At 43.3% G+C, this 12,605-nt stretch overlaps 1 protein-coding gene across 5 annotated transcripts in view; it reads left to right on the plus strand.

Moving 5' to 3' along the window:
• Slc4a5 (solute carrier family 4 (sodium bicarbonate cotransporter), member 5) overlaps positions 1 to 12,605 on the plus strand; it is a 111,122-nt gene that overhangs the window by 42,706 nt on the left and 55,811 nt on the right. Inside the window, exon 1 of one of the 5 annotated variants that reach the window (XM_005385523.2) lies at positions 10,108 to 10,201. The exons of the other annotated variants lie outside the window; for them this stretch is intronic. The gene's annotated coding sequence lies outside the window, so the exon portion shown is untranslated. Of the gene's footprint in view, positions 1 to 10,107; positions 10,202 to 12,605 lie in introns of those variants that run through there. 5 annotated transcript variants of the gene reach the window in all.

Here is a 12,605-nt window from a genome sequence, read left to right on the forward strand (position 1 = left end):
TTTTTTTTTTTAATCATGGTAGCTTTGTAGTATTATTCCAAGTCAGGAATTATTTGCCCCCTGCCTTACCTTTGTTGCTCAGAATTGCCTTTGCTATTTTAGGTCTCTTCTGGTTCCAAATGAATTTTAGGATTGTTTTCTCTAATTCTTTGAGATATGCTGTTGAAATTTTGATCAGGATTGCATTAAATGTGTGTGACAATTTTGTAAGTATGGCCATTTTCACTGTATTTAGTTCTTCCTAGCCAAGAGCAAGGGATATTTTCCCATTTTCTGATATCCTCTGCACTCTCTTTTTTCAGAGTACTGTAGTTTTCAGTGTAGAGGTCTTTAATTTTATCTGTGACTCCCTGGTTATTCAGGAGGGTGTTATTTAATTTCCATGTGTTATGATGTTCTTGTGGTTACTTTTGCCATTGATTTCCAATTTCATTGCACTATGGTAATAATATGCATGGCATAATTTCAGTTCCTTTGCATTTACTTAAGCGTTTTTATGAGCTAGTATGTGTTCTATTTTGGAGAACATCCCATGTGCAGCTGAGAAGAATGTATATTCTGATGTTGTGGGATGGAACTATTCTGTAGATATCTACTAGATTCTGTAGATAACTATTGTAGTTATATAACATAACTATATTGTACATAACTATGTAGTTATATACAATAGATAACTATTGTAAAATCTACTATAGATTCTGTAGATAACTATTTTGTAGATATCTACTAAGTTCATTGTTGAAAAGTTTGGTTCAGTCCTAATATTACATTATTGATTGTGTGTGTGTGTAGTCGATCTGTCTATTTGTTTTATATTTTTTCTTTTTTTGTTTTTTTTCCAGTACCAGGAATTGAACTCATGACCTTGCACTTGCCAGGCAGGTGCTGTGCCACTGAGCTAAATTCCCAGCCCCTGATCTGTCTATTTGTGACAGTAGGGTATTGAGAGTCCCCCAGTGAAACAGTATTAGTGCTTATTTGATTTTTCATGCCCATTAATTTTTTTAAATTTTTTTTTCCCGTACCAGGAATCAAACTCATGACCTTGCGCTTGCCAGGCAGGCGCTGTACTGCTGAGCTAAATCCCCAGCCCCCCATTAATATTTTTTATACAGAGGGGTATACTGATATTTGTTGCATATATATTTATGATTGTTATCTCTTCCTCTTGGATTGTTCCCTTTACAAGGATGTAGTGGCCTTCTTTGTCTCTCTTAATCAGTCTTGGCTTGTAATCCACTTTGTCTGCAAATAGAATAGCTACTCCTGCTTTTTTCTGGGTTCCTGTTGCATGGCATGTTGTTTTCTGTCCTTTGACCTTTAGTCTATGAATTTCTTTTTGAATTAAATATGTTTCTTGTATGCAGTGTATTGTTGGATCTTACCTCTTGACCCATTCTGCCAATCTGTTTCTTTTGATTGGTGAATTGAGCCCGTTAACATTGATGCTTATAACTGATATGTGTTGATTTATCCTTGTCATCTTATTTTCCTGTTGTTGGCTCCCTTTTTGCCACCTGTTTACTTGTTTGCCTGGCCTGGTAGATTCATTCTGTTGAGGTTCACGGAGTTGTAGTCCTTGTTATCTCTTTCTATCTGTTTCCTTCATAACATTTTGAAGTGCTGGTTTGGTGGTCATGAATTTCCTCAGGTATTTTTATCATGGAAGTATTTTATTTCTCTATCAATTTTGAAAGATAGTTTTGTAGGGTACATCAATCTGGGGTGGAAGTTGTTTTCTTTTAGGGCTTGAAATACTTCGCTCCAAGCTCTCCTTCACTTGAGGGTTTGTGCTGAGAAGTCAGCTATCATTCTGATGAGCTTTCCTTTATAGATGATTTGTTTCTTTTCTCTAACAGCTTTTACTTATTTCACTTTAGTTTTGTCTTTCTGAGATGATGTTTCGCTATGTAGTTCAGCCCAGCCTTGAACTCACTTTGTAGCACAGGCTGGGTTTGAACTTGCAACAGTCCTCCTTCCTCAACCTCCTAAGTGCCAGGATTATAGGTATGTGCCATCACACCCAACCTTTCTTTAACAGCTTTTAATTTTCTGTTCTTATGTTGATTTTCTGGAATCTTGACTATTATATCCTTTGCTGTACATTTTTAAAATCATGGCTAATTAGAGTTCTACAAACCTCACTTATGTGTATGTCAAATTCCTTTTTCCTGCCAGGGAAATTTTCTACCATGACATCTGTGAACAGGTTTTTTTTAATGTCATTTGCACTATCTCCTGTTTTTTATTGACTGATCAATCTTACGTTATTATTCTCTGTATCATATAGCAGCTGCTGGATTGATTTTTCATTGTTCCTTGCTACTTTTATGAAATCTTTCTTTTCATGATTGCTAACTGCAAGCCTGGCTTCTATATCTGAGATTCTGTCCTCACATTGGCTTATCCTGCTGCATATACTTTCAATGGAGCTTTTAATCTGAATATCTGTTTGAATCTGTTTTATGGATGCCATTTTTCTCTATGTTGGGCATTCATGGTTTCCATCATTTTCCCACACACCTCTATTTTTTGATATGTATCTGCTCTCGAGTCATTAAACATGTCTTTCATTGTGGCCACCATCTCTGTAGTTATCTGAGAAATATTTCTGATTTGATTTTTTCTAGAGCCTCATTCATTTGTCCCTTTACTTCCATTGTTACCACTTCAGAGAGGCCAAGTGGGTGGCTTTTGGATTGTCCCACATCATTGTCCCCTACATTTATCTTTGGTGAGCTGGATGTCTGGGGTTCCATCTTGTTTGAGTGTCTTCTACTTTTTTTCTAGTTTATTCCTTGGGTTGATGCTTATAAATTGCCTATGATGTGTAGCTTTGTTGCTAGTATTTAGAACCATTAGGAAATGACTACACCTCTAAAATGTACACCTCTACAGAGGTGTCTTCCAGGTGTAGCTGACTTTTGGGTTTTGAATCTGTTGAAAGATCCTATCTCTTCAATTTATTGGGAATGAGAAGTTGCTGCCTACTTGGCCCAGCCTGTGGTTCTTTGGCTGTGGCGTATAGTATGTTTTTTGACCTTTAGGCAATCTCAATCTTGGTATACCAGGAAGAACAACTGGTTTAGACAATTATGTTACTTTGGCTAATGTTGTATGATCAGCAATAACAATAGCATCAAACATAACCACCAGGCAGTGCAGTCCTCCATGTCCACTGCTCCCTCCCACTGGTGTATCTCTCTGTGAAGGCCTCTGGGGTGGCCAGCAGTCACCACATGTCTGCAGGTTTGAACTGCCCCTCCCATACAGTGCTCAGGAAGAAAGTGCCACCTGCCACCTCCTTCTTCCTTGTTGAAGTTTTTTCCCACCATGTTGTTTTAATCACCATAGCTTTATAGTATAACTTCAAGTCTGGAATTTTGATGCCACCTGTTTCTCTTTTGTTATCCAGGATTACTTTTGCTATTCTGGGTCTCTTCTTGTTCCATATGAATTTTATGATTTTTTTCTTTAGATTTATGAAAAATGCCATAAATATTTTGATTTTGATTGCATTAAATCTGCATATCAGTTTTGGAAGTATAACCATTTTGGTTATATTGGTTATGCCTATCCAAAAACAGGAGATATCTTTCCATTTTTTGATGTCCTCCTCAATTTCCTTTTCACAGTGCTGTAATTTTCATTGTAGAGGTCTTTCACTTCCCTGGTTAGGTTAATTCCTAAGTATTTAAAAATTTTTGATGCTACTGTGAATGACATTTTTTTCTTAATTTCTTTTTCAGTAAGTTCATTATTAGTGTATAGGAACGCTATTGATTTCTATGTGTTTATTTTGTACCCTGATATATTGCTGATTTTGATTATTGATTCTAGGAGTCTTTTGGTGGGGTATTTTGGTCTCATAATTAAAGTATCATGTTATCTGCCAATAATACTTTGACTTCATTCTTTCCTCTATGTAACCTTTTATTTCTTCCTCTTGCCTGATTTCTCTGGCTAGTGTTTCAAGAACTGTATTGAACAGAAGTGGTGATAATGAACATCCTTGTCTCATTCCTGATTTTAGAGGAAAAGCTTTCAGTTTTTCCCCACTTAATATGATATTGGCAATAGGCTGGTCATAAATGGCTTTTATCAGATTGAGACAAGGTCTTACTATACTTATTTTCTTTAGGGTTTATTTAATCATGAATGGATGTTGGATTTTATCAAAGTCTTTTTCTCTGTCTATTGAGATGATCATGTGATTTTTATCCTTCTGTTTATGTGATGAATTACATTTATTGATTTGCATATGTTGAACCATCCTTGCATCCCTGGGATGAAACCTACTTGGTCATCTTTTTGATGATTGTTGTATTCTGTTTGCCATATCTTGTTAAGGATTGTTGTGACTATGTTCATTAGACAGATTGACCTGTAGTTCTCTTTTTTTGGTGGATCTTTGTCTGGTTTAGGGCTCAGGATAATGTTAGATTTTGAGAATGATTTTGACAATACTGCTTCCCTATCAATTTCATTAAGTAGTGTGAGGAGTATTGCTGTTAGATCTTCCCTAAAATTCTTGTAGAATTCAGCTGTGAATCCATTAGGTCCTGGGCTTTTCTTAGTTGGTAGTGTATTTATTACTATTTTAATCTCATTGCCTGTTATTGGATTATTCAAGATTTTTTTAAGTCTTCTTGGTTTAGTTTCAGTATCTCATATGTATCTAGGAATCTCTCCTCTGAGTTCTCCAATTTTTTGCAGGTGTGTTTGTGAAGTAGTTTCTAATAATTTTCTGGGTTTTGACAGTGTCTGCCATGATTTTACCATGTTCATTTCTAATTACATTGATTTCTGTCTTCTCTTTCCATTTTTTTTGGTAAGACTGGCTAAGGGTTTGTCTATTTTGTTTATTTTTTTTTTAAAGAACTGGCTCTTTGATTTGATCTTTTGTATTTTTTTTAGTCTCCATTTCATTGATTTTTGCTCTTATAATTTCCCTCCTTGTAGAAGCTCTAGATTTGGGTTATTCTTGTTTCTTTGGGCCCTTGAGATGCATTACTAGGTTATGGTGAAAGAAATACATGGACAGAGAATCATATAGCATATATAGCATATTATCTCTCTCTTTTTTTCTTACCACTCCTTCCAATGTGAATATAATTTAGAAACTAAATTCTTGGCAGTCAATCAGTTTTGGCTCTAACAGAGCATATATGATGAATGTAGGGGAGGTAACTTGAGAGAAAAAATACATTTTCTTGTCTGGAAATCTCTTATAAGGCCTTTAGGGTAAGAGGAGTAGGAGCAGATTTTAAAATATGATTGCACTTCTGCTTTCCTAGGTTGCTAACAAGAATTGGAACCAAGACCCAAAAGATCAGCCAAGCTCAAACTAGGTGTGTGGACCCTAGAATCTCAGTAGTCTCATCTGTAAGGTAAAAGATTGTGTAGGGTGGCCAACTCTCCTGGTCTTCCCAGGACAAAAGGCTTTCCCAGGTTGAGGGGACAGGACCTTCAGTGCTACCACCAGGTCATCCCAGGGATGAATGACTGGTTCCACTAGGCTATTGTGAATTGCTATATGAGATAGATACAGATATTAAATTCTTCATATGATATATGAAATTGGGAGGCACTTAACATGTAGGCTGTCTTTGTCCACATTAACTCAGAACATGGAGCCCAAGTCTTTGTCCTGTACAGGTGGGAATTGCTTTGGCTTGGCTGCTGTCATTGGTGCTGAAAAGCTTATAAAATCCTTCTAATTGGAAGGGCATGAAAAAGTATGAATATCTTCTGTTTTCCAGTACTGAACTTCTCTAGGATCACTGAAAGATCCAAACTACCCCAAGATAAACCATAAAGGAGAGAACAACTGCTTTCTATTCAGACACTGGAGCTTAACATGGTTCCAAGGCTTTAGGACCAAAAACATGTTTCCTGTTGCCTTTCTTCCCCCAATTCTGATGAAAAAGGAGAAAGGGTCGGGACAAAGACCACTTTCTCTCTAAAACATCCTTTCTGCTAAGGAGTTGCAAAGGCCAGATGTTTTTTAAATATAGGAACAAAAATGATTGGGTTTCTTTTAGAGTTTGAAGCTTTAGAGCAGGTGACTTTCTCACCTTTGTCTGCTTAACAGTTTGGATCTTGGGGAATGATGGAGAGAAGAAAAAAAGGGATAAGACTCACTCTAGAGCCTTTTTTTTTTTTTTTTTTTTTTGGTCTTTTTGAGACAAGGTCCCACTATGCAGTTCAGGCTAGCCTTGAACTCAGTTTGTAGCCCAGGCTGGTCTCGAACTCTCAACAATCCTCCTGCCTCAGCCTTCCAAGTGCTGGGATTACAGGTGTGTGCCACATTCCTGGCAACTCTAGACCTTTCGAGTCCTCCCTCCCTGGTGAGGAGGGCAGAAAGGCAAATTAACATTGTCCAAATAAGCCAGTATTTGCTGTTTAATCTCTTCTTGACTTTTGAAACCTTAAGCCCTGGGTCTCCAGGAATTATCAACATATACAGCATCTCCTTTCCAATCACAGGGCCTATTTTCCTAAAAGTAAACACAAACAAAAAAAACCTTATTAGAAGAGAATCTTAGTTATTTACCTTAAGACTTTAAGGGAAACTCATCTGCAAGGGAAGCAATAAAAGCCCTTAATAAATATAAAGCTTTCATCACCTTATACCCTGAGAGTTAGCTAAGATGGACTCAGCCTCCTTGCCACATTCTGGGGGGGTTCGTGCCTTTTGCTAAATGACTGTGAATTTCTAGAGACTTCTGGTCTCAGTATCTCTTTGGCTGCAAGTCCCTGCCTGATGAATGCTTGGACCCCTTATGTTTCACCTCCTGTGTCTGTTCACCACCCTCCTCTCCAATGTTCAACATGGAGTTCTATTCTTTGGTTCCCTCGAAATTGGTCGTCTAAGGCCTATATGTGAATAGCAGTGCTGGTTGGAGGTTTAGACCTGTAGGGTTTTTACACTGCAGAAATACAGTCTTTAACATGAGAGCCTGGATATCCCTATTCTTTAAAATTTTTTGGCTCCTGGAAATGTCCCCTCGACCACTCTTGTCTGCAGGTTCAGCCTCCTAGCTTAGTTGTGGCACCTCGTAACCCACTGTCCTTGCCCTCCGGGGTGTCTTCACACTTGTTGCTCGGTGTCTGAGCTGTGTCTTAGCTAAGAAGGGAGAAGCAGCAACTGTTTGTTTGGGTTTTTGTAATAATTTTTTCACTTTACTGAATCTATATTCACTAAAACAAAACAATAAGGGTAACACAAGAATGGAAGACTTTCTAAAGACAGCCTATGGGGGCATCATCCTTACTGGGGTGGAGGGTGTAGGGTGGGCAGACATCTCCAGGACTGCCTTAAGCAAAGTGGACAGGTGCTCTCCTGCTCTTCCTTGAGAAAGAACATTTGGAGTTTTATGTACAACTTTGGAGAAAAAGTGTGTACCACTCACGAAACTAGGATTGGAGGCCTCCAAGGCCACATTTGGCAGGAATGCCTTTGGTGCCCTCAGGTTCTGTCACCCATTTCGCAGCACTCTGGCCCGAGCCACTCCCAGCAGCCCCTGCCCCCGCCCAGCTCTGTCTCCTTGTTCTTGGCTCCTTTCTTGCTGCGGCTAATACCAACTGACGTGCTCATGAGTGCAAATTGGCAGAGCCACTCGCCCAGCAAATATTTACTGAGTGTCCCATGCCGTGTGAGCCCATGGCAGGGGGCAGCAGTGTCACATGAGCCGCACAGATCCTGACCCCACAAAGCTGACTGTGTAGCGATCTGGTGTGGTGCCTGAGAGAGAGGGAATCCCTGCAAGGGCTTGGCAAAAGCTGAGGGCCGCGAGACCATGCCCAGTGCAGAGTTCCTGTCGGTCATAAATGCCTGCCGAGTCCTTACTCAGAGGCGAAGTCTGTACTGCCTGCCCGGTTGCAGGCCACTGGATCATTTTGTACTCCGCTCATGGGGCCTCCAGTCAGTCCCCAGCCAGTAAAAGCACCGTTCTGTGGACCTCTTTAGTGCGCTCCCCGAAGCTCATCCCTGCCCAGCAGCTTACCATTCCCCCAGAGGCTGCTGGCTGAGCTCATTCCTACCGCTGGGCCCCTGCTATGCGAAGGACTCTGACCTGTGGCGTTTCTCATTACATGGATTAGCTTGTGACATGTGCATGCACACGGGAACAGTACATTAGAGAAACCCCGTGCAGTAGCTCGGAAACCTTCTGTGGGAAGGAGGGAGGGGCTGTGAGAGGGAGGAGGGCAGGGGAAAGGAAGGAGTCAAAAGGCTGCAAAGGACTGAGTCCCTGGAATGTTTACAGGGGGCCGGCTGGAGACTGGTAACAGGAAAGGAAGGGTCACACCTACTGGCAGCAATAATAATAGCGACATCACTTACTGAGTGACTGATGTATGCCAGGCACTATGCCAGGTACTTTACGTATATCAGCTCATTTAATCCCCACCACAATCCAGAAAGGTAGGTGTGATTATGCCCACTTAATAGAGGGGAAAATTGAGTCTGAAAGGGCTTGATGCCTCGCTGAGAATCTACTCATAGGAATTAGTAGCATCAGGAGTTGAACCCAGGTCTGGACTCTTAAAAAATAGTAATAGAAAGAGTCCCTCTGGTATCCTTGGCAAACTTTCTTTGGGTGTTGAAGTCACCCAAACTCCTGACTTGGTGTGGGCAAACAGCTGCTCAACAGGACTAGGAGGGCTTGGGCCATCCTCAGCCACAGTGCAGTGCAAGCCATAGCACCTAGGATTCTGAAGGGGCCCAGCCCCTCACTGACCACCCCGGAAGTAACTCCCAAGCCACTCTGCTGTCTGTGTGGCGGTAGCTTTGCTTGGAGCCCAGCATTCTGCACATGACTTTTGGTCCTGTTCTCTCGGCTTTAAAATGGGCGTTCTCAAGCCTCAGGTCCGAAATGTGGTGGTTGGAGACAGCAAACAGGGCAGTGTGGAGGGAGGAGGTCAGGAGACGCTGGCTCTCCCCCAGCTCCACTCACCTGTGGCCTGGAGAGCTTCTGTGATGATACGAGATCTGAATTTCTCTCATTTGTGAAAGGAAGGGTTTGGACTCGACCTTCACTAAGCTCCCTCTCCTCAGCTCTGAGACTTAGTGAATTCAGGATTTGTAGCTCCTTGCAGCAGCCGCCTGCTCAGTGACCTCTAATCAACCTTGGCACATTCTAAGTACTCACTAAGCACTTGCTGAACTGAACCCAGGAGATTAGAAGTTTCTCAAAGAAACAAAATAATTTCCCAGCGGGGCTCTCCACACACCTTGAAGTGACCAGTTCCTGCTGTGAGCCCTCAGAAAACACTCCCTGAGGGGTAAATTTGGTACATTGTCTTAGAGGTAGACAAACAGAGGAGGAGTTTGGGTTTTAAGTTTGGAGAAGAGAGAGACCAGCTATTTGGAACACTAATGACCAAACGTTGCTGGCTGTGAAATGTGAGACCCCACAGCAAACACTTCCTTCCAACAGCCCCACCTCTACCCTGACTGCAGCTGAAAACAGGGCCCTACCAGGCCACTCTTCAGCCAGCTCACCTCCAGCCAAGGCTCTTAAGGAGGCCCCGGGGAGTCTCAAGGCCAATCCTACCCAGCCTTTATAAAGGAGCCTGAGGAGAGGAGCTGGAGCCTGGGCTCTCTTAGAGCCTCCAGGCATGGGGGGAAGGCTCCTGGGGGAGGGGAGACAGGCAGCCCGGCCAGTCCTCTCACAGGCCCTCAGCGGCCGCCACCCCTGTTGCTGTGGAGAGCAGGCTTCCTGCTTGAGCTCCCGCTGTAGCCACTGAGCCCTTCTCTCTGCAGTGCACCTGAGATATCTCTTTCTTCTGCCTGTCTTTTCTCTCTTTGTCTCTCCCTTTCTCTCTCTCTCTCTCTCTCTCTCTCTCTCTCTGTCTGTCTCTCTCTCTCATTCACAATAACTTTATTTGCTCTCAATATAGTTTTTCTCCCTCACACAATCTTTTTCACATTTACCACCTCTCTCTTCTCTCTACAAAGAGTCCTCTCCCCCATCATCTCAATCTCTCTCTCCCTCTCTGTCTCTCTCCCCGCTTCCTCTCCACTCCCTCCTCCACACCCTCCCTTGCTGCTTAACTGGAAACAAAAGTGAGTTTGTTGTGTGAGGAATAGGACAGTGTGGGGGCGGTGGCAAAGGTGGCAGCAACAGAAACAGGCTGGGGCCAGAGGCAGCACCTACAGCCGGGGACTCCAGTGCTCACCTCTTCCAGGGAGCAGGTAATGCGCCAGACAGGGCTGCTTCTGGCTTGTTGCGCTCTCTTCTAGCCTCATTTCTCCATAAGAGCTCCATTTATTTGCCTTCTCTCTGGCCTTGGAAGGGGGAAGGAGGTCCAGACTTGTGGAATGGTATGCACAGAGGTCCGAGGGGTGGCCAGTCTTATTCTTTAGCGACTTGTGTGTGGTACCAGCTGGCTAGGCTTGGGGAAGCCTGGGGTCAGGGGCAGGTGGAACAAGGCGGCTGGGTGAGGGACACACCAGATCCTAGGAAGAAAGGCCAGGGCCAGTTTACAAGACGTGCTTCGGGCCATATCCCCAACCCTAGGTTTAGACAGTAGAGACCCACTGAAGGGTCTTCACCCTAACAGTAGCATGATCAAATCTCCATTTTTAAAAGAGTAGTCTTTGAGGGCTGGAGATATGGTTCAGTGGTAGAGCACTTGTCTCGGGTGCTCAAGGCTCTCAGTTTGGTCCTCAGCACTGAAAAAAAAAAAGTAGTTATTGAACTGTGATCCCTTGGAGAATTGGTGAGGTTCATCAGTGAGATAAGTTAATGATATTTTCTGCTCCTAAATTATTGGACTCATGTCATCTTTTACGGTACAGCCGAAAGAGCACCATGACTCCCAGGAGTCCACTACAGGAACAAGTTTGAAATGTCTTAAAAGCAAGCTCTGCTGCAGCTTGGGGATGGATGGAGGCCCTCAGGCAATGGGGGAAGTCGGCTGTAGCAGTAACAGCAGCAGGAGGTACTGTGAGCAGGGAGGGAGGGAGGGCTGGAACCAAGGCTTTGGGCAGAGGAAGGACTCGTTTTGTGGCAACATGGATAAGGATATAGAAGGACTAAGAGAGAGAGGAATCTGTTTTCGTGCCTGCAGACCTGTACTTTCTTGATGAAGTGGGGTTGGAGATGGATCAAAAATGATGCGGCTGCGTGGAAGGTTGCTGCCCTTGAGATGCACTGGGGGTAGAAACCCTCTGTCTGCGCAGTTGAGTGGTTTTCTGCAGTGAGGCGCGTGAGCTTGGGTTCTGTGGTTGGTGGCAAGGAGAGTTGAGGACCTGTTACACTCTCAGCCTTGTGCCAGGTGTTTTATTCTTCTTACCTGCTATTTTCATCCCAACGACCCTGTTCCCTCAGACTGAGCTTACTCATGCGCAGGTGGCAGGTGAGATCCACATTCGTATCTAGATGGATTAGAAGCCCACTGGGCACCCTGCTTGCCCCGAGACACACTTGTAGAGATTAAGACAAGGTCAGTGAATTCTTGGTTGGACATTGCCTTTATGGGGAAGTCAAGGAGGAAGATAATTTGATTCATGTGATGACAGAGTATTTTAAATTACTGTCCACTGAGGGCTTATTGTGAAATAAGTGAGGGGTGGAAGGACTGGTAAACTGAGGAAATAGGAGACTGGGAGGAAAGGGAGGATTTAATGAGGCCCAGGACACTACTGATGAGAAACCGGATCAAGGCAGGCAATGGGGTTGGCGAGGAGGGACTGTATCCTTGACAACTCTAATATAGTGAGAAGCAAGAGTAGAGAGGTGTGGTGATGATCACTCCTGCAGTCCAGTCTCTGGGGTGGACAGGGATGCCTTTAGCCACGCCATTGGTCCCCACTTCAGCATCAGGCAGTTCCTCTCCCCTTGGCTGTCCATGTTCCGGGCACACTGACCAGCAGGTACACTGCCACCTCTGGATGTCTGTAACGGTTGGAGCGCTCTTTTTCCAGATGGGCCAAAGTGGCTCATTCAAATCTTTCAAGTCACAGCTCAAATGCAAGGACACATGGGTCTTCTTTACAGCTTTATTTTCCAACATCTGGAACAATGCCTGGCACACAGTAGGCATTCACTAAATACTGGAAGGAAGGGAGGGAAAGAGGGAGGAAGGGCCAGAGAGATGGAAGAAGTATGTTTGGGGAAGGATATATGTGCAGTGTTGAAATGTTGGACTTTGAGATGCCTAAGGGACACCCGAGAGGCAACTTCCAGCTGGCCATTGGAAAGTAGGCTGGATGCTCAGGAGACCTGTGGAGACAGTGGGCCCACGTGGCACACTAGAGCAAGCCTGTCTTCTTTCGTGGCTGGCTTCCTGTTCATAACCATTTAGGTAGCTGATTTGTTTGAGGCCTATCAGGAGAAAGACCCCTCTGGGTTTGTTATGCTGAAGTTGGGTCAGAGTGTTCTCGCTTTACTTTTCTATTCTGTTTCTTGTTCTTGCTGCTTTCCTACTTTGGACATTTTCCATTCTTCTTCACTGTCAGCTACAAGACCTATGGTCTAAATAGTCCAAATCTTTTCATCTTTTTATCTCAAGGAATATCTTGTTCATACTCAACCCAACATGATGTGCATCCATCTTTGCCCAGAAGCTACATTTGGTTTTAACTGAATTAGGAG

Source organism: Chinchilla lanigera, unplaced genomic scaffold (assembly GCF_000276665.1).
Source record: "Chinchilla lanigera isolate Chin_1 unplaced genomic scaffold, ChiLan1.0 scaffold00023, whole genome shotgun sequence".
In the NCBI taxonomy this organism is placed as follows: Eukaryota; Metazoa; Chordata; class Mammalia; order Rodentia; family Chinchillidae; genus Chinchilla; species Chinchilla lanigera.